Source organism: Xyrauchen texanus, chromosome 49 (assembly GCF_025860055.1).
Source record: "Xyrauchen texanus isolate HMW12.3.18 chromosome 49, RBS_HiC_50CHRs, whole genome shotgun sequence".
Taxonomy (NCBI): Eukaryota; Metazoa; Chordata; class Actinopteri; order Cypriniformes; family Catostomidae; genus Xyrauchen; species Xyrauchen texanus.
The window spans coordinates 22,664,269-22,682,011 of NC_068324.1; the positions used below are offsets into that span (position 1 = coordinate 22,664,269).

At 44.1% G+C, this 17,743-nt stretch overlaps 1 protein-coding gene across 1 annotated transcript in view; it reads left to right on the forward strand.

The window, feature by feature from the left end:
* The first annotated feature begins 15,919 nt into the window (after positions 1-15,919).
* The window catches only part of ccdc136b (coiled-coil domain containing 136b), an 83,576-nt gene continuing 81,752 nt past the window's right edge, over positions 15,920-17,743 (forward strand). Inside the window, exon 1 of the mRNA XM_052122484.1 lies at positions 15,920-16,009. The gene's annotated coding sequence lies outside the window, so the exon portion shown is untranslated. The remainder of the gene's footprint in view (positions 16,010-17,743) is intronic.

Consider the following 17,743-nt stretch of genomic DNA (forward strand, 5'->3'; position numbering starts at 1 on the left):
TTGGGGGGCTCTTATTTTGGAAGACAACATCAGAATGTCCTGAAACATTGTAGTTGACACATTGAGAAGGTGTCCTCTCCATATGAAGTGAAATTGGTCTGTGGAAGCTAGGACTTTTATTTTTATGATTTTCTGAATGTGTAAACAAAACATCTAATATTCGAGTGTTGGGGGCTCTTATTTTGGAAGACAACATCAGAATGTCCTGAAAAATTGTAGTTCACACCTTGAGAAGGTGACCTCCCCACCTGAGTTAAAATTGGTTTGTGGAAGCTAGGACTTTTATTTTTATGATTTTCTGAATGTGTACACAAAACATCTAATATTCGAGTTTTGGGGGGCTCTTATTTTAGAAGACAACATCAGAATGTCCTGAAACATTGTAGTTGACACCTTGAGAAGGTGTCCTCCCCACCTGAGGTGAAATTGGTCTGTGGAAACTAGGACTTTTATTTTTATGATTTTCTGAATGTGTAAACAAAACATCTAATATTCGAGTTTGGGGGGCTCTTATTTTGGAATTCAACATCAGAATGTCCTGAAACATTGTAGTTCACACCTTGAGAAGGTGTCCTTCCCATCTGAGGTGAAATTTGTCTGTGGAAACTAGGACTTTTATTTTTATGATTTTCTGAATGTATGGACAAAAAAGGTAAAATATGAGTTTTGGGGGTGCTCTTATTTTGGAAGACAACATCAGAATGTCCTGAAACATTGTAGTTCACACCTTGAGAAGGTGTCCTCTCCATCTGAGGTGAAATTGGTCTGTGGAAGCTAGGACTTTTATTTTTATGATTTTCTGAATGTGTAAACAAAACATCTAATATTCGAGTTTGGGGGCTCTTATTTTGGAAGACAACATCAGAATGTCCTGAAACATTGTAGTTCACACCTTGAGAAGGTGTCCTCCCCACCTGAGTTAAAATTTGTTTGTGGAAGCTAGGACTTTTATTTTTATGATTTTCTGAATGTGTACACAAAACATCTAATATTCGCGTTTTGGGGGGCTCTTATTTTAGAATACAACATCAGAATGTCCTGAAACATTGTAGTTGACACCTTGAGAAGGTGTCCTCCCCACCTGAGAAGATATTGGTCTATGGAAGCTAGGACTTTTATTTTTATGATTTTTTGAATGTATGGACAAAACAGGTAATATATGAGTTTTTTTGGGGGGGGGGGGGGGCTCTTATTTTGGAAGAAAACATCAGAATGTCCTGAAACATTGTAGTTCACACCTTGAGAAGGTGTGCTCTCCATCTGAAGTGAAATTGGTCAGTGGAAGCTAGGACTTTTATTTTTATGATTTTCTGAATGTGTAAACAAAATATCTAATATTCGAGCTTTGGGGGGCTCTTATTTTGGAAGACAACATCAGAATATCCTGAAACATTGTAGTTGACACCTTGAGAAGGTGTCCTCCCCACCTGAGGTGAAATTGGTCTGTGGAAACTAGGACTTTTATTTTTATGATTTTCTGAATGTGTAAAGAAAACATCTAATATTCGAGTTTGGGGGGCTCTTATTTTGGAATTCAACATCAGAATGTCCTGAAACATTGTAGTTCACACCTTGAGAAGGTGTCCTCCCCATCTGAGGTGAAATTTGTCTGTGGAAACTAGGACTTTTATTTTTATGATTTTCTGAATGTATGGACAAAAAAGGTAAAATATGAGTTTTGGGGGTGCTCTTATTTTGGAAGACAACATCAGAATGTCCTGAAACATTGTAGTTCACACCTTGAGAAGATGTCCTCTCCATCTGAGGTGAAATTGGTCTGTGGAAGCTAGGACTTTTATTTTTATGATTTTCTGAATGTGTAAACAAAACATCTAATATTCGAGTTTGGGGGCTCTTATTTTGGAATTCAACATCAGAATGTCCTGAAACATTGTAGTTCACACCTTGAGAAGGTGTCCTCCCCACCTGAGGTGAAATTGGTCTGTGGAAACTAGGACTTTTATTTTTATGATTTTCTGAATATGTAAACAAAACATTTATTATTCGAGTTTGGGGGCTCTTATTTTGGAATTCAACATCAGATTGTCCTGAAACATTGTAGTTCACACCTTGAGAAGTTGTCCTCCCCACCTGAGGTGAAATTGGTCTGTGGAAACTAGGACTTTTATTTTTATGATTTTCTGAATGTGTAAACAAAACATCTAATATTCGAGTTTGGGGGGCTCTTATTTTGGAATTCAACATCAGAATGTCCTGAAACATTGTAGTTCACACCTTGAGAAGGTGTCCTCCCCATCTGAGGTGAAATTTGTCTGTGGAAACTAGGACTTTTATTTTTATGATTTTCTGAATGTATGGACAAAAAAGGTAAAATATGAGTTTTTGGGGTGCTCTTATTTTGGAAGACAACATCAGAATGTCCTGAAACATTGTAGTTCACACCTTGAGAAGGTGTCCTCTCCATCTGAGGTGAAATTGGTCTGTGGAAGCTAGGACTTTTATTTTTATGATTTTCTGAATGTGTAAACAAAACATCTAATATTCGAGTTTGGGGGCTCTTATTTTGGAATTCAACATCAGAATGTCCTGAAACATTGTAGTTCACACCTTGAGAAGGTGTCCTCCCCACCTGAGGTGAAATTGGTCTGTGGAAACTAGGACTTTTATTTTTATGATTTTCTGAATATGTAAACAAAACATTTATTATTCGAGTTTGGGGGGCTCTTATTTTGGAATTCAACATCAGATTGTCCTGAAACATTGTAGTTCACACCTTGAGAAGTTGTCCTCCCCACCTGAGGTGAAATTGGTCTGTGGAAACTAGGACTTTTATTTTTATGATTTTCTGAATGTGTAAACAAAACATCTAATATTCGAGTTTGGGGGGCTCTTATTTTGGAATTCAACATCAGAATGTCCTGAAACATTGCAGTTCACACCTTGAGAAGGTGTCCTCCCCATCTGAGGTGAAATTGGTCTGTGGAAGCTAGGACTTTTATTTTTATGATTTTCTGAATGTATGGACAAAAAAGGTAATATATGTGTTTTGGGGGGGCTCTTATTTTGTAAGACAACATCAGAATGTCCTGAAACATTGTAGTTCACACCTTGAGAAGGTGTCCTCTCCATCTGAGGTGAAATTGGTCTGTGGATGCTAGGACTTTTATTTTTATGATTTTCTGAATGTATGGACAAAAAAGGTAATATATGAGCTTTGGGGGGGCTCTTATTTTGGAAGACAACATCAGAATGTCCTGAAACATTGTAGTTCACACCTTGAGAAGGTGTCCTCCCCACCTGAGGTGAAATTGGTCTGTGGAAACTAGGACTTTTATTTTTATGATTTTCTGAATGTGTAAACAAAACATCTAATATTCGAGTTTGGGGGGCTCTTATTTTGGAATACAACATCAGAATGTCCTGAAACATTGTAGTTCACACCTTGAGAAGGTGTCCTCCCCATCTGAGGTGAAATTGGTCTGTGGAAGCCAGGACTTTTATTTTTATGATTTTCTGAATGTATGGACAAAAAAGGTAATATATGAGTTTTGGGCGGGTTCTTATTTTGGACTTCAATATATCATGCAGTGACAGGTTGTGAGGTGTGCTAAAATCTTTCTTTCATTCTGTCTTCCTTTCTTTCTGACAGACAAACAGACAGAATAAATGAATGCATGTGAAATTGCCTTAGCAGGAATTAACTTGTTTTAGTTCTGACGGTAATACCGCAATAACCAGTGTATACGCGCACCGCGAAATGCAGGTGCGGCTAGTTTGACCGCTCATTTCGAAGTGGCGGCTGGCTTGACCGCAGTGGGTTCTCTTACGAGAGGTTCTCTCGTATTGCGTAAGCTAGCTTACGCTACGGGAAAGATTAATCTTTTCTGAGATATTGAAGCCAAAAAATTATCCTTAATTTTTGTATCCATTGTCAACGCAGTGTGGCAGCTGCAGACCTTGAGCGGGCTATCTAGCGAGCTCATAGGTTGCTCTGCGGCAACTGCTGCAGCCTATAGACGAGCTTGGGCGAACTCGCATCCAATGAGAGGCGTCCGCGCGCTCACTGCATCAAAGCCCGCCAAAATGGGCGTGACTAGAGTGCATATAAGCGTAGTTCGTAGGCTGGAACCCTGATTTTCATCTCTTCAGCGAAGCTCTTCACATCACTGAACTGGAAGCCGCGTCGCCGTTCGAGGGGCATCAAGCAAGCGTGGACAGCGCTCGAAGAAGCCGGCCGTCTTCGCCAACTTCAGCCGTCCTGCGAGCTACGCCATCCGGTGACGTATCCTTTTTAAAAGCAAGCTAGTTCTTAAGAACTTCACAAAAGAGTACGAGCGTCTTTTTTAAGATGCCTCGCTCCACTTGCGCCTCATGCCGCGCTCCTCTCAGCACCGGAGACCGCCACATCATCTGCGCTCTCTGCCTGGGACTGGGGCATGCAGAGCTCGCCCTCGGCGAAGGCGGATGTGATCTCTGCGAGGAGCTGCCGATGTCGACCCTGCGGGCTCGACTCGAAGCGGTCAGGACCGAAGCCGCCGCGCCGCCTTCCGTTCAGCCGCGCAGAAAAAAGCGCCGCTCTCAAAGGCTGCCAGAAACAATGGTAGAAGCGATTGCCTCGCCGGAGCCCATCCCTCGAGCATCGCCTTCACCCTCCCCGCCCACCCGGGACGCGCATTTGCCGCCGAGCGGCTGCTCTGCTGCCATCTCGGACGAAGAAGCGTAGGATAAGGGCTGTTCCATCATGGCTTCGGACAGCGAGGAGTGGTCAGGCTCACACGCCTTCTCCTCGGCCCAGGAATCCAGCAGGACCCGCGCCGGAGTCGAAGGGGAACACGCCTCCTCACACAGACCGTCGACCGCCTCGGGCTCGAGTGGTCACCGCCCCTTGAGCAGGCACCCAACAGACTTGACGGCTGCTTTCTACAGAGCCGCCGCCGAGCAGCACCCGCTACCCGGGCCGCTCCCTTCCTGCCTGAACTCCACGCCGAGCTTTCCAAATCATGGAACGCGCCTTTCTCGGCCAGGGTCCGATCCCACGTCTCCACCTCTCTTGCTTCGGTGGACGGCGCTACTGAGAAGGGCTACGCTTCCATCCCTCCGGTCGAGGATGCGGTAGCAGCACACCTTTTGCCTGCCCTCCGTGAGATGGCGGTCTAAACCAGTGCTCCCGTCTAAGGCCTGCAGAACAACTTCCGCCTGTGTTGGCCGCGCCTATTCCGCCGCCGGCCAAGCTGCATCTGCTCTGCACTCTATGGCCGTCCTACAGATCCTCCAAGCGGACCTTCTGCGGGAGTGGGATGAGGAAAGTAGGCATCCAGAGGCGGTTGCAGACATACGGAGTGCTACGGACCTCGCCCTCCGCGCTACCAAAGCTGCAGCTCAAGCTATAGGGAAGTGCATGGCCGCGCTGACTGTGACCGAGAGACATCTGTGGTTAACGCTAGCCGACATGGGAGAAGCAGAGCGCTCTACGTTCCTCAACGCACCGCTCTCTCCATCCGGTCTCTTCGGCTCCACGGTGAGTGGTATCATTGACCGGTTTTCAGAGGTCCAAAAAGCCACACAAGCCATGAATCTCTTTCTGCCTCGTCGCGCTAGCTCCTCTGCAGGCCGCTCACGTGATCAGCCTCCTGCACGAGCCTCTTCACAGCGCCCAGCTCAACAATCTCAGACTTCTCAGCGTCGACAGGGCGGCCGCCCTCGATCGCGCTCAGACAGCCGCCGCAGACCGCCGCCCCCCCGCGGGCCTCGATTTAAGGTAACGCTGAAACCAGAGCAACCGAAGTCTTCCTAACTTTGTTGAACAAACGACAGCTCAGTCCCACCGCGGCCGGACAGCCGTCAAAGATTTGCCCCCTGTCAGTCCCCTTCTCTCAGGCTACTACAGTGGTGAATTTAGCAGCCAACAAGCCGGTGACACTGCCCGCTTGCCTGCACTCAAACGCCGTTTTCACGGCGACCCAAATAAATCTTGTAAAGAGCAAACATGTCTTATGTGTAGAAAATGTGCCCACAACCCAGTGTTCGCCCCTACACACAAGCATAACACATCCCGTGCCCCTATCAGAGCACGCTCTCATAAAGCGGTTACGAACCGCTCGAGCATCAGAGTCAATGAAGGCGCCCACAAATGCGTGTGCGCGCCCATTCTCTGGCCGCTCTGTTACAAGGCCAGCAAACATTCCTCTGTGTGTAAGTCCCGTGCCCATGACTATGCTTGCGCATCACGTAACAGATGTGACTCTTTCCCCATTCATTCCAATCGGGAAGTCACTCACAAAACAGCCTGTTCATGCTGTCTGCGAGCAATCATGCATGAACACACTAAGCAGCTCACACATTTTGTTCAGCGCTCTGTGTGCGGCAATCAGAGCGAATTGGCCATTCACCCTCTAGCGTTACGCTTCAAAGCGTGGGAAGCTATTCCAGGGATATCCAAGTGGGTGTTAAGCACAATACAACAGGGCTATTTGCTACAGTTCGATCGCCGCCCTCCTCGCTTCAGAGCTGGCTCGAAACCACTGTGAACACGGAAGCAGCGTGCATGCTTCGTTCAGAAATAACAAGCCTTCTGTGCAAAAGGGCCATAGAGAAAGTGCCACCCTCTCTGAGCGAGTCAGGGCTTTACAGCCGTTATTTTCTTGTTCCCAATAAAGACGGCGGCCTCAGACCCATATTAGATCTCAGGGTTTTGAACAAGGTGCTTGCAAAAGACCGTTCAAAATGCTTACAATCAGGAAACTCCTCGCGCATGTGCGCCAGAGGGACTGGTTTATTTCTCTCGATCTGAAAGATGCATACTTTCAGATTCAGATAAATCCCGTCACAGGCCATTCTTGAGATTCGCCTCGACGGCCAGGTTTATCAATACACCGTCCTCCCGTTCGGCCTGTCCTTAGCACCCCGTACTTTCACGAAGTGCATGGATGCGGCGCTCGCACCCCTGTGGAGTCAGGGTTTGCGAATTTTGAACTATTTGGACGACTGGCTGATTATGGCACAGTCACATATGGAGCTTCTGTCTCACAGAGCAGTTCTCCTCAGCCATCTGAACAGTTTGGGTCTTGCAGTCAATTGGACCAAGAGCTCACTACAGCCCAGTCAGACAATTTCCTTCCTTGGAATAGAACTAGACTCCGTGGCAATGATGGCTCGCTTATCTACACAGCACGCGCGCCGTGTTCAGCGACTAGCCGCATCTTTTCAGATGAACAGCCTCACGCCTCTGAAGAAATTCCAGAGAGTGCTAGGTTACATGGCCTCAGCCGCAGCAGTATTTCAGCTGGGTTTACTGCACATCGCCCGCTTCAGCATTGGCTAAACACCCGGCGTCTCGCCGGGCTTGGGCCACAGGCCGCCAGCCCATCAAGGTGACTCAGACCTGTATATCAGCTCTGTAGCCCTGGACAGTGGCCGAATGGTATCACCGGGGAGTGACAATGGGAGCTGTATCTCGCCGAAAAGTCATCTCGACAGACAGCGTCCAACACGGGTTGGGGCGCGGTCTCGCGAGGGCTCTCCGGTTTTCGGCCTATGGTCAGTTCAGGAAAAGCTCCTTCACATAAATTGTCTGGAAATGATAGTGGTCGATGCACGCGCTCGTGCGCTTTCTCCCGGTCATTCAGGGTCACCACGTCCTGGTCCGTTCGGACAACAGATCTGTGGTATCCTACCTAAACCGTCAGGGCAGTGTCAGATCCAGGAACCTCTTCCATCTGACGAAACGCATACTGAGTTGGTCCCAGTGCCACCTGAGGGCGACGCACGTGCCAGGCCACCTGAACGACGGCCCGGACAGACTGTCCAGAGACAATATTCCCCCAGGGGAATGGTCCCTGCACGCTCAAACAGTCCAGACGTTATGGCACCTATTCGGCAGAGCAGAGATAGACCTCTTCGCGTCCAAAGAGAACTCTCACTGCCCAATATTTTTCTCGAAAAGCGAGGACGCACTGGCCCAGGACTGGCCCAGACGCCCGCTTTACGCCTTCCCTCCCGTCTCGCTATTGCCACAGGTAATGCAGAGGATCAGGGAAACGCGTCACTCGGTGCTCCTCATAGCCCCGCATTGGGAGAATCAGACATGGTTCCCGGAGCTTACGCAGCTGTCACTGACAGCGCCGTGGCCCATCCCAGTGAGAGCAGATCTCCTCTCTCAAGCTCGCGCCACAATCTGGCATCCCCACCCAGATCGCTGGGCGCTGCATGCGTGGGTGATCAACAACTACCCGTCGCTCTGCCAGAAGGAGTAATAAACACCATCATACACGCTAGAGCCCCTTCCACGAGAAGACTCTATGCGTCAAAATGGTCTGTGTTCTCAAAATGGTGCACCGACAGAGACCTGGACCCGCGGACATGTGGGGTGTCGTCGCTGCTCGTATTCCTACAAGAGCTGCTGGATAAGGGCAGATCCCCATCCACGCTCAAAGTGTATGTGGCGGCCGTTGCGGCGTTCGCTGAACCCCTGCACGGCCAGTCATGGGGTAAAAGCGAGCTGGTCATCCGCTTCCTCAGGGGAGCTAGAAGGAGGAACCCCCGCGCCCCCATCGGTTCCTATCTGGGATCTTTCTATAGTTCTCGAAACTATGAAAGCCCCCCTTCGAACCACTTCAATCCGTGGATTTGAAATACCTTTCACTCAAAACCGTTTTTCTGACTGCCCTGTCATCAGTCAAACGTGTGGGAGACCTTCACGCGCTGTCTGTCAGCGCTGCGTGTCTTGAGTTTGGACCAAGTGACTCCAAGGTCATTTTAAAGCCTAGACACGGCTATGTTCCCAAGGTGATCGGTACTCCTTTTCAGAGCACAGGTCATTTCCCTATCGGCGCTGCCAGCACCCGATAGCGAACGCGACGCCAATCTCCTTTGCCCGGTCAGAGCACTGAGATTGTATACTGCGCGCTCCGCCGCTTTCAGACGCTCTGAGCAGCTTTTTGTTTCGTTCGGAGGGCGCACCAAAGGTCTCGCTGCCTCGAAACAGACACTATCTAGATGGATAGTGGACGCTATTGCTGCTACATACGCGTCAAAAGACCTGCCATTAGGGCTCACTCCACTAGAGGCATGGCATCCTCGTGGGCATGGTCCAGCGGGATTTCCATTCACGACATATGTGTGGCAGCGGGATGGACTTCCCCCTCCAACTTTGTCAGATTTTACAATATGGAAGTCCCCGCTCTGCAAGCAAAACTACTAGCGGTTTAATACGCTACAGCTCCCCTGGTGAGCTGCACTGATGGGTCACATTCCACACAGACCGGCACCGCCGCTCTGTCGTTCCCTTCCCACTATGTGCTTATGTATTACACAATCAATGACCCGCATTCTTGCCGGCCAAATATTATTTCCCCCCTCATAAGGGCTCCCCCGGGTCCCCCCTTAATTCCCTGGGGCTCATACAGTGGATGCTTGGCGCGACTGCGTTGACAATGGGTTCCCGTGAGCGTAAGCTAGCTTACGCAATATGAGAGAACCTCTCGTAAGAGAACGTATTGGTTACCTAACGTAACCTCGGTTCTCTCTAGATGAGGGAACGAGTATTGCGTAGCCGGCCGTGCTTCGCGCCACGGCGACTTTTCGCTTCAGTCAATGAAAACCAGGGTTCCAGCCTACGAACTACGCTTATATGCACTCTAGTCACGCCCATTTTGGCGGGCTTTGATGCAGTGAGCGCGCGGACGCCTCTCATTGGATGCGAGTTCGCCCAAGCTCGTCTATAGGCTGCAGCAGTTGCCGCAGAGCAACCTATGAGCTCGCTAGATAGCCCGCTCAAGGTCTGCAGCTGCCGCACTGCGTTGACAATGGATACAAAAATTAAGGATAATTTTTTGGCTTCAATATCTCAGAAAAGATGAATGTTTCCCGTAGCGTAAGCTAGCTTACGCAATACTCGTTCCCTCATCTAGAGAGAACCGAGGTTACGTTAGGTAACCGATACGTTTTCAGTCATGTGTTCTTAATAACATAATAAAGTGTGTTTCTTCAAGCAGGTCTCTGTGTGTCTATGGGCAAATTATTTGCAATATTAATTTGATAATAATAGCCTAATAATAATAATAATTATTATTATTTAATACATTAATGGGAAAACGAGCCAAATATTGTATTGATATCATCAAAGGCATCAGCTATTGGCGATCTCTCTGACCATCGTCGATCCCCTTGATCATTGTCTGTCGGCACATCCTTAATGTGCATTTCTCTCTAAAAATAAACAAAATGTTCAGACAGTCTCCTTGCTGGTTTTTCCGACACATTCAGAATCATTACCGCTTTTGCTGGTGTCGATGCGGCTCGTTTCATGTATCCTCTGAAGTCTCTGATATATATATATATATATATATATATATATATATATATATATATATATATATATATAAATAATATATAATTGTATATATTATATATAAATGTATGCCTACTAGTCGACTAGGAAAATGTTTGGTCGGGGGCAGCCCTAATATACTGTATGTTAGATCCAATACCAAGTAACCTCTTAAAAGTGGTATTCCCTGTAATATCAGAACCTCTTCTTAATATTTATTAACTCCTAGCAATCCTAAAGATATTTCCCAATAATCTTTAAAGTAACCATCTACCACGCTATATTCCATCACATTCATTACGATCACATAATTCTGGCCTAATAATAGTTCCTAGAATATCAAAATCCACAAAAGGAGTTATATGCTTTTCTTATTTGGCTCCAAAACTATGGAATAGTCTCCCTATTCCATAGTTTTGGATGTAGACACACTCACAAGTCTAGACTAAAGACTCATCTATTGAGCCAGGCATACACCTAATTTAGATTTCAAAACACAATTAGGCTGCCGTAGTTAGGAAACATTTCTCATAATCTATATCTCTGCAATAAATTGAATGGCATCTATGCTAAGATTATTCTATTTGTTTCCATAGGATTCATATCCTGAGGTTACCAGAGCTGGCCAGATCTGTTACGTGTCGCTGAGTGAAGATGACAAACTTCAGCCGGTGTCAGCCAGACATCACTTCAGTCTTTTACAATGCGCTTCAGGGGATGAACTGATGCCAACTCCAACTGTAAGACATCGGATACTTCATATGCCACTGCCCGAACCTTGAATTTATGATGGATCCCACCGAACCTCACCAAAATGACCTGCCAGTTGAACTGCGATGCATTGATCTCTGCTTTTATCACCTTTGTCTAATGATGGACAACACTCTTGGAATGGAATACATTTGACTATCAATAATAAAAAAAAAAAGCTTTCATCAGCCAACTAACAAAGGACAATGCATCTACGTGAACTTCTGCAGTTAATCCAGGATGGACTTCAAAGACATTAGTTTACAAATTTTAACACATGACTTGCACTGCACATAAATAACTAATATTGGCAGTATATTCATGCATCTTCTGGAGTTTTGGGTTCCTTGCCACTGTCACCTTCAGCTTGCTCACTGGGGTTATTAATACTATAATTATTTTATTACTTATTTTAGACACAATTTACATATTTTTATAAAAATGCACAATGATGACTCTATGACTTTATGGATATTACAGATTTGATTATCTGTTAATGCATGATTTTCTGTAAAGCTGCTTTGTAAAGATGTGTGTTGTGAAAAGTGGTATACAAATAAAAATTACTTGACAAAGATTTCTTATTTTGGCCAAATGTTAAGCTTGGATGTGCACATGGAATTTAATGCTGGTCTAAGCTGGTGTTTTCAGCAGGGGTGTGAACTCAAAATAACATCAACAAGCAACAAAACAGCTCAATGCAAATCACAGGAAGAATCAGATTTTGTTTCATGCATTATGTAAATTATGCACAGTTTGTGTGACTATAACATGGAGCAGACATTTCTGACCTGTTACATAACCACATTTTATTACATTGTGTTCCCTTACTGTTTTCACACAGCAGAGAGAGGAAAAATAAAGAGATATAGAGAGATGTTCACAATGTGCTTATTTAGTAATCTCCTCTGCAAATATAAATTTTCTAAATCAGTATGTTGTGCCTTTTATTCTAAACATCATTTTACTTACCCCGCTGGCAAAATGCGTTTTTGTCTTGTTTTAAGCAAAACCTTAATACATACTGTTAGATTTATGCTTCAATTAAGAAAATGCTTTTTGTATGTGGCTGTAGCAACATTTTTGGAAAATATATTACTTGGTTACTTACATACAGTATCTCAGCAGTTCTGAAGTGAAATGTCCACTATGTGAGGTAAAGCAAGTTATTTACTTTTTTCCAAATAGATGAGGTTCATGTTTTATCAAGTTTAAAATAATCAAAACCTACCTCCAAACCCTAAACCTTAAACATATACCTAACCGAAAGTGTCATACATGTGAATATGAGATGAAAATCACAATTGCTGAAGCAACCATGTCATATTGTTTTGCTTCAATGACACTTTCGGCTCACTTGTCAATTATGTGCTCTTCAGGACTCATACCCCAATCATTTACATTGCAAGTGCAATGCTCTATCTGTAACGTCTGAACAGGCTCCAGGCTGGATTTGTTTTCCTGTGGACCGATTTACCTTGTTTTGACCCAAGCCTGTGACCTGACTACGTTTAAGGAATACTGCCTGTATTAATTGTTGAAGCCTTCTAATAAATATCTGCAAGTGGAATCCACTCTGCCTACCTCAACATTACAGAATACTTCGCCTGGCTGAGATCCAGCGAATGTCTCCCAACTCCTTTCCACCATCAAATATCAGAATGAGGTACTCAAAGGTTTTCAACATCAGCTGTGAACGCTACAAGCTAGCAATGACTAGCTAACACAGTTTATTCGGTCTCTTCCTGCACGACGCCATGATCCGGTAAGATTTGCTCTTCCCGATAAGTTTGATGACTCTCCTGATAACTGTACTGGTTTCTTACAACAGTGTTCAATTTATTCTCAAACCAACCTGATGTGTTTAAGATACGTTGAAATGCTCATTCATCATGACTTTACTAACTGGAAGGGCATTAGAGTGGGCTACGGCTGTTTGGGATCATGATGCACTTGTTCAACAGTCTTGCAGTCATTTTACAACTTTAATTTGTGATGTTTTTCAGTACCCCGAGGGAGGCATGGATGCAGCCACTCAACTCAGTTACGCCAAGGCATTAAATCTGCTTCTGACCATGCAATAAAGTTTCACACTCTTGCAGCACAGAGCGGATTTAATGTCATTACGTTGAAACACATCTTGCGTTCTAGTCTTTCAACCAAACTCCAGGCTACGATTCTTAAATATGATTAAGAATCGTATTTTATCTAAATTACACAATGATGATTCATCGACTTTATAGACATTGAAGTTTTATCGTCTGTTAATGCTGATCTTCTGTTAAGCTGCTTTGAAATGATGTGTGTTGTGAAAGGCGCTATACAAATAAAATTGAATTGAAATTGAATTGAATTAACATCAGCAGAGGGCAATTACGACATCGGGAATAAGGAGTTACTGTCTATCAATGCCGCTCTAGAGGAGTGGAGGCACTGGCCTCCTTTCAAGTCATCACCGATCACAAGAATCTAGAATATATCAAGGAGGCCAAGAGATTGAATCCACACCAGCCCAGATGGGCACTTTTCTTCAATTGGTTTGATTTCACGGTCACATATTGCCCAGGGAGTAAGAATAGTAAAGCCGAGAGCAAAGCTCTGTCACGCATCTATGAATCTGTTGAGACTAAAATAAGTCCAGAGAGAATTCTACCTTCATCTCATCATCGCATCCATCCAGTGGGAGATCATGGAGGAGACGTGTTTAACAAGAAGAACCTTACCCTCCCGAGTGTCCCACTGGCAAGGTGTACGTTCCTTCTAGTCTACGCAACAGAATTGTTCAATGGGTTCACACATCACTCACCTCTGGACACCCTGGATTTAACCATATGAACACTTTAGTCAGGAACTCCTTCTGGTGGCCAACACTTTCCTCTGATGTCAAGAACTATGTAAGTGCCTGTCAGACCTGTGCACAATCCCGTACACCACGTCAGCTACCTGCAGGACTGTTAGAACCACTACCCATTCCTCAGTGACCCTGGTCCCACTTATCTATTGATTTCGTTACTGATCTGCCAAGGATGCACCACCATCATGGTCACCATTGATCGCTTCTCTAAGTCACGCCATCTTATACCAGTGATGGGTCTTCCCACTGCCATGGAAACTACTCTGGTACTATTTAATCAAGTGTTTCGAATCTATAGATTACTGACGACAAAGTCACGGATCGCGGACCACAGTTCATTTCAAGAGTTTGGAGAGCTTTCTGCCAAATACTTAACATCAACGTCAGTCTTACCTCTGGATATCATCCACAGGCCAATGGACAAGTGGAACGTCTCGATCAGGAGATTTGTAGATATCTAAGGTCATACTGTAGTATGGAACAAGAGAGGTGGAGCACCTTCCTTCCATGGGCAAAATATTCCCAAAACTCTCTCACACACTGTTCTACAAGTCTGACCCCCTTCCAATGTATCCTGGGATATCAACCTCCTCTATTCCCTTGGTCTGGGGAGCCTTCAGAAGATCCTGATGTGGACAATTAGATTAGAAGTGAGTTGGAACAGTGTTCTTGTCCATATTCAAAGAGCCATTCATTCTCCAAAGATCCACGCTGACCGACGCCGACATCCTTATCCTGAGTATCAACAGGCTCCTGTTCACCAGAGGGAGCCCTCACCTGAATACTGAACTTTGTCTCTTCCTGTTTCCTGCCACATCAGTTCCTGCCATATCACTTCCTGTTTGTTCTGTATATAAGCCTTGCTTTCACACTCTCATATTGCGAAGTACTGACAGTTATCTGCCTTATCAAGTGTTTGTTTCTCTGCCATTGTTTCTGACTACTGTTATGACCATTGCTTATGTAGATTGGATTTACGTCTCTGGATTACTGTTTTGGATTTGTTTGCCTGTGGACCACTTTACCTGTGTTTTGACCAAAGCCGGTGACCTGACTACGTTTAAGGAATACTGCTTGTATTATTTGTTGAAGCCTTCCAATAAATATCCTCAAATGGAATCCATTCTGCCTACCTCAACATTACACTATTAATTGAGCTACTTGATCTCATAATTTGATCTCACTGGAACAGGCTTGTAAATGTAGCTGGTTATGTATATCAAAAGTTAAAATATACCACCTTGCGAGTCATGCACTATAGTAAATGTGTTTAGATATAATAATTTAGAAACTGATAATCTGCCATTTTCCTAATGATTTTTGTAAAATGGAATAAAAGTTGTTGTAGTGCCTCTTCATTTCAGCAAAAAACTGTCACGCTATATACAACAAGTCACATCAAAACTTTTAACAAAAATACAGGTATAGTAACATTCTATGAGACTAGATTGCATAATTTTGCTTTCAAGTATATCATGTCTTACAGATGTTAAGATATTTCTGTTGAAAACAAGACAAATATGCTGATTAAGAATTTGTGTTCCATTATCTTTTCTTTTCTCCTCTGGTGTTTTCTGCCTGCCCTCCCACACAGGAACAGAAGATCAGTCTCCTTAAGCTCTTTATATTCCAGTGAGACATAAGGATGCATATGTGCATGTGTATTGTGTTGTGATTCCCCTGGCCTATATTCACCCACGTACACCACATAGAGCTGTGCATGGTTTATGTTTGCAAACACATATAACTGACATACTGGTCTATGCTGGTACTACAGACGCTTTAGAATGATACATGTCCCCTGTGTCCCCAACACATTCAATGTGCATGACTCTAGCATTACTCTGTGCTCTCTTTCTTCTGTAAATGTATTTTGACTCCTATAATTTCATATCCATTTATTTATTTGGTACGTAGCCATGCAATTAACAGCTCCACTTTGTGTAGGTTCTCTTGTAATAATGACCAACTGACTGTACGTAATCCCTTATATAATAGGTTAGAGAGAGAGAGAGAGAGAGAGATGAGAGAGAGGGGGAGGGCTGGAGTGGATGTGTGATTCTCCGCTTCATTCTTCTCCTGCCGTAGTTATGGATATGGAGTCCTCATATGAGCAGGTAAATAGTTCCTTTTTGTTAGTGCTGCTTGTATTGATGCTCCTGCAGGATGTTTTAGTGTGTGAAATTTTTGTGAAACTTTTAAATACACCAGCTTTTGAAGACTGCTAGACGCAGAAACCATGATTTTTGTTGTTGTTTTTGGGGCAATGTTAAAAATACTTTTCATTAGCATTTGCAAAAATCTTTTAAAAGTAGTTGTCACTTGTATTTTCTGCCATATTAAGAACCGTTAGGAATAGAGTGGTGAAAAGCAATGAATAGAGTGGTGGTGGCGGCGAAGTGGGCTAAAACACATAACTGGTAATCAGAAGGTTGCTGGTTCGATCCCCACAACCACCACCATTGTATCCTTGAGCAAGGCACTTAACTCCAGGTTGCTCCAGGGGAATTGTCCCTGTAATAAGTGCACTGTAAGTTGCTTTGGATAAAAGCGTCTGCCAAATGCATAAATGTAAAGAATAATGATGGGATTGCAGCTTTTAATATTTCTCATTGACATACTGCACAATTGTCTGGAACACTGCAAAAAAAAAAAAAAAAAAAATTGATTCCTAGTAAAAATATCTATACATCCAAAAGAGAGTGCGTGTGTGCATGCGTGCACACACCGATCAGCCACAACATTAAAACCACCTGCCTTATATTGTGTAGGTCTCCCTTGTGCCGCTAAAACAGCACCCCTCACTAAGAATAGCATTCTGAGATATATATTCTTCTCACCACAATTGTACAGAGCGGTTATCTGAGATACTGTAGACTTTTTCAGTTCAAACCAGTCTGGATGTTTTCTGTTGACCTCTCTCATCAAGTCATTTCCATCCACAGAACTGCCACTGCCTGGATGATTTTTGTTTTTGGCACCATTCAGAGTAAATTCTAGAGAATGTTGTGTGTGAAAATCCCAGGAGATCAGCAGTTACAGAAATACTGAAACCAGCCCGCCTGACACCAACAATCATCCATGCGATTATTTAATCAGCCAATCATGTGTCTGCAGTGCAGTGCATAATATCTTGCAGATATGGGTCAGGAGCTACAGTTAATGTTCACATCAACCATCAGAATGGGGACAAAATGTGATCTGAAGCATGGCATGATAGAATTTACTCAGAATGGTGCCTAAAATAAAAATCATCTAGTGAGCAGCAGTTCTGTGGATGGAAATGTCTTGTTGATGAGAGAGGTCAGCAGAGAATGTTCTGACTGGTTTGAACTGACAAAGTCTATGGTAACTCAGATAACCGCTCTTTACAATTGTGGAGAAAAGAATATCATCTCTGAATGCTATTCTGAGATGCAGGTTGGCGCTGTTTTGTTGGCACGAGGGGGACCTACAGAATATTAGGCAGGTGGTACTAATGTTGTGGCTGATCGATGTATATATCATTATATAGGTATATAATTCTGATATAAATATTATATTTTTTCCATGGCACACAAGTTATTTTCCTATTACAATCATGGTTATGATTAGGGCATGGGGAAGGGGCTTTTTTGGATAGTCGGTAGAATCGTTGGAATACTTTTCCAACGATTACTTTTCTTTATTGGAGTAAAAGAGGTACATATTTGTACTACGTTTAGAACAATTTCATGTCAATTACTTACGATTTTTCTTCTCAAACTAACCTTCAAACCTTTTTCTTCTCAAACTAACCTAAAAACATGTCATGAGACAAAAAAAAAGTATTAATCCCAGTGAAGCAGTGTTAAGATTTTGCAAACTGAGTG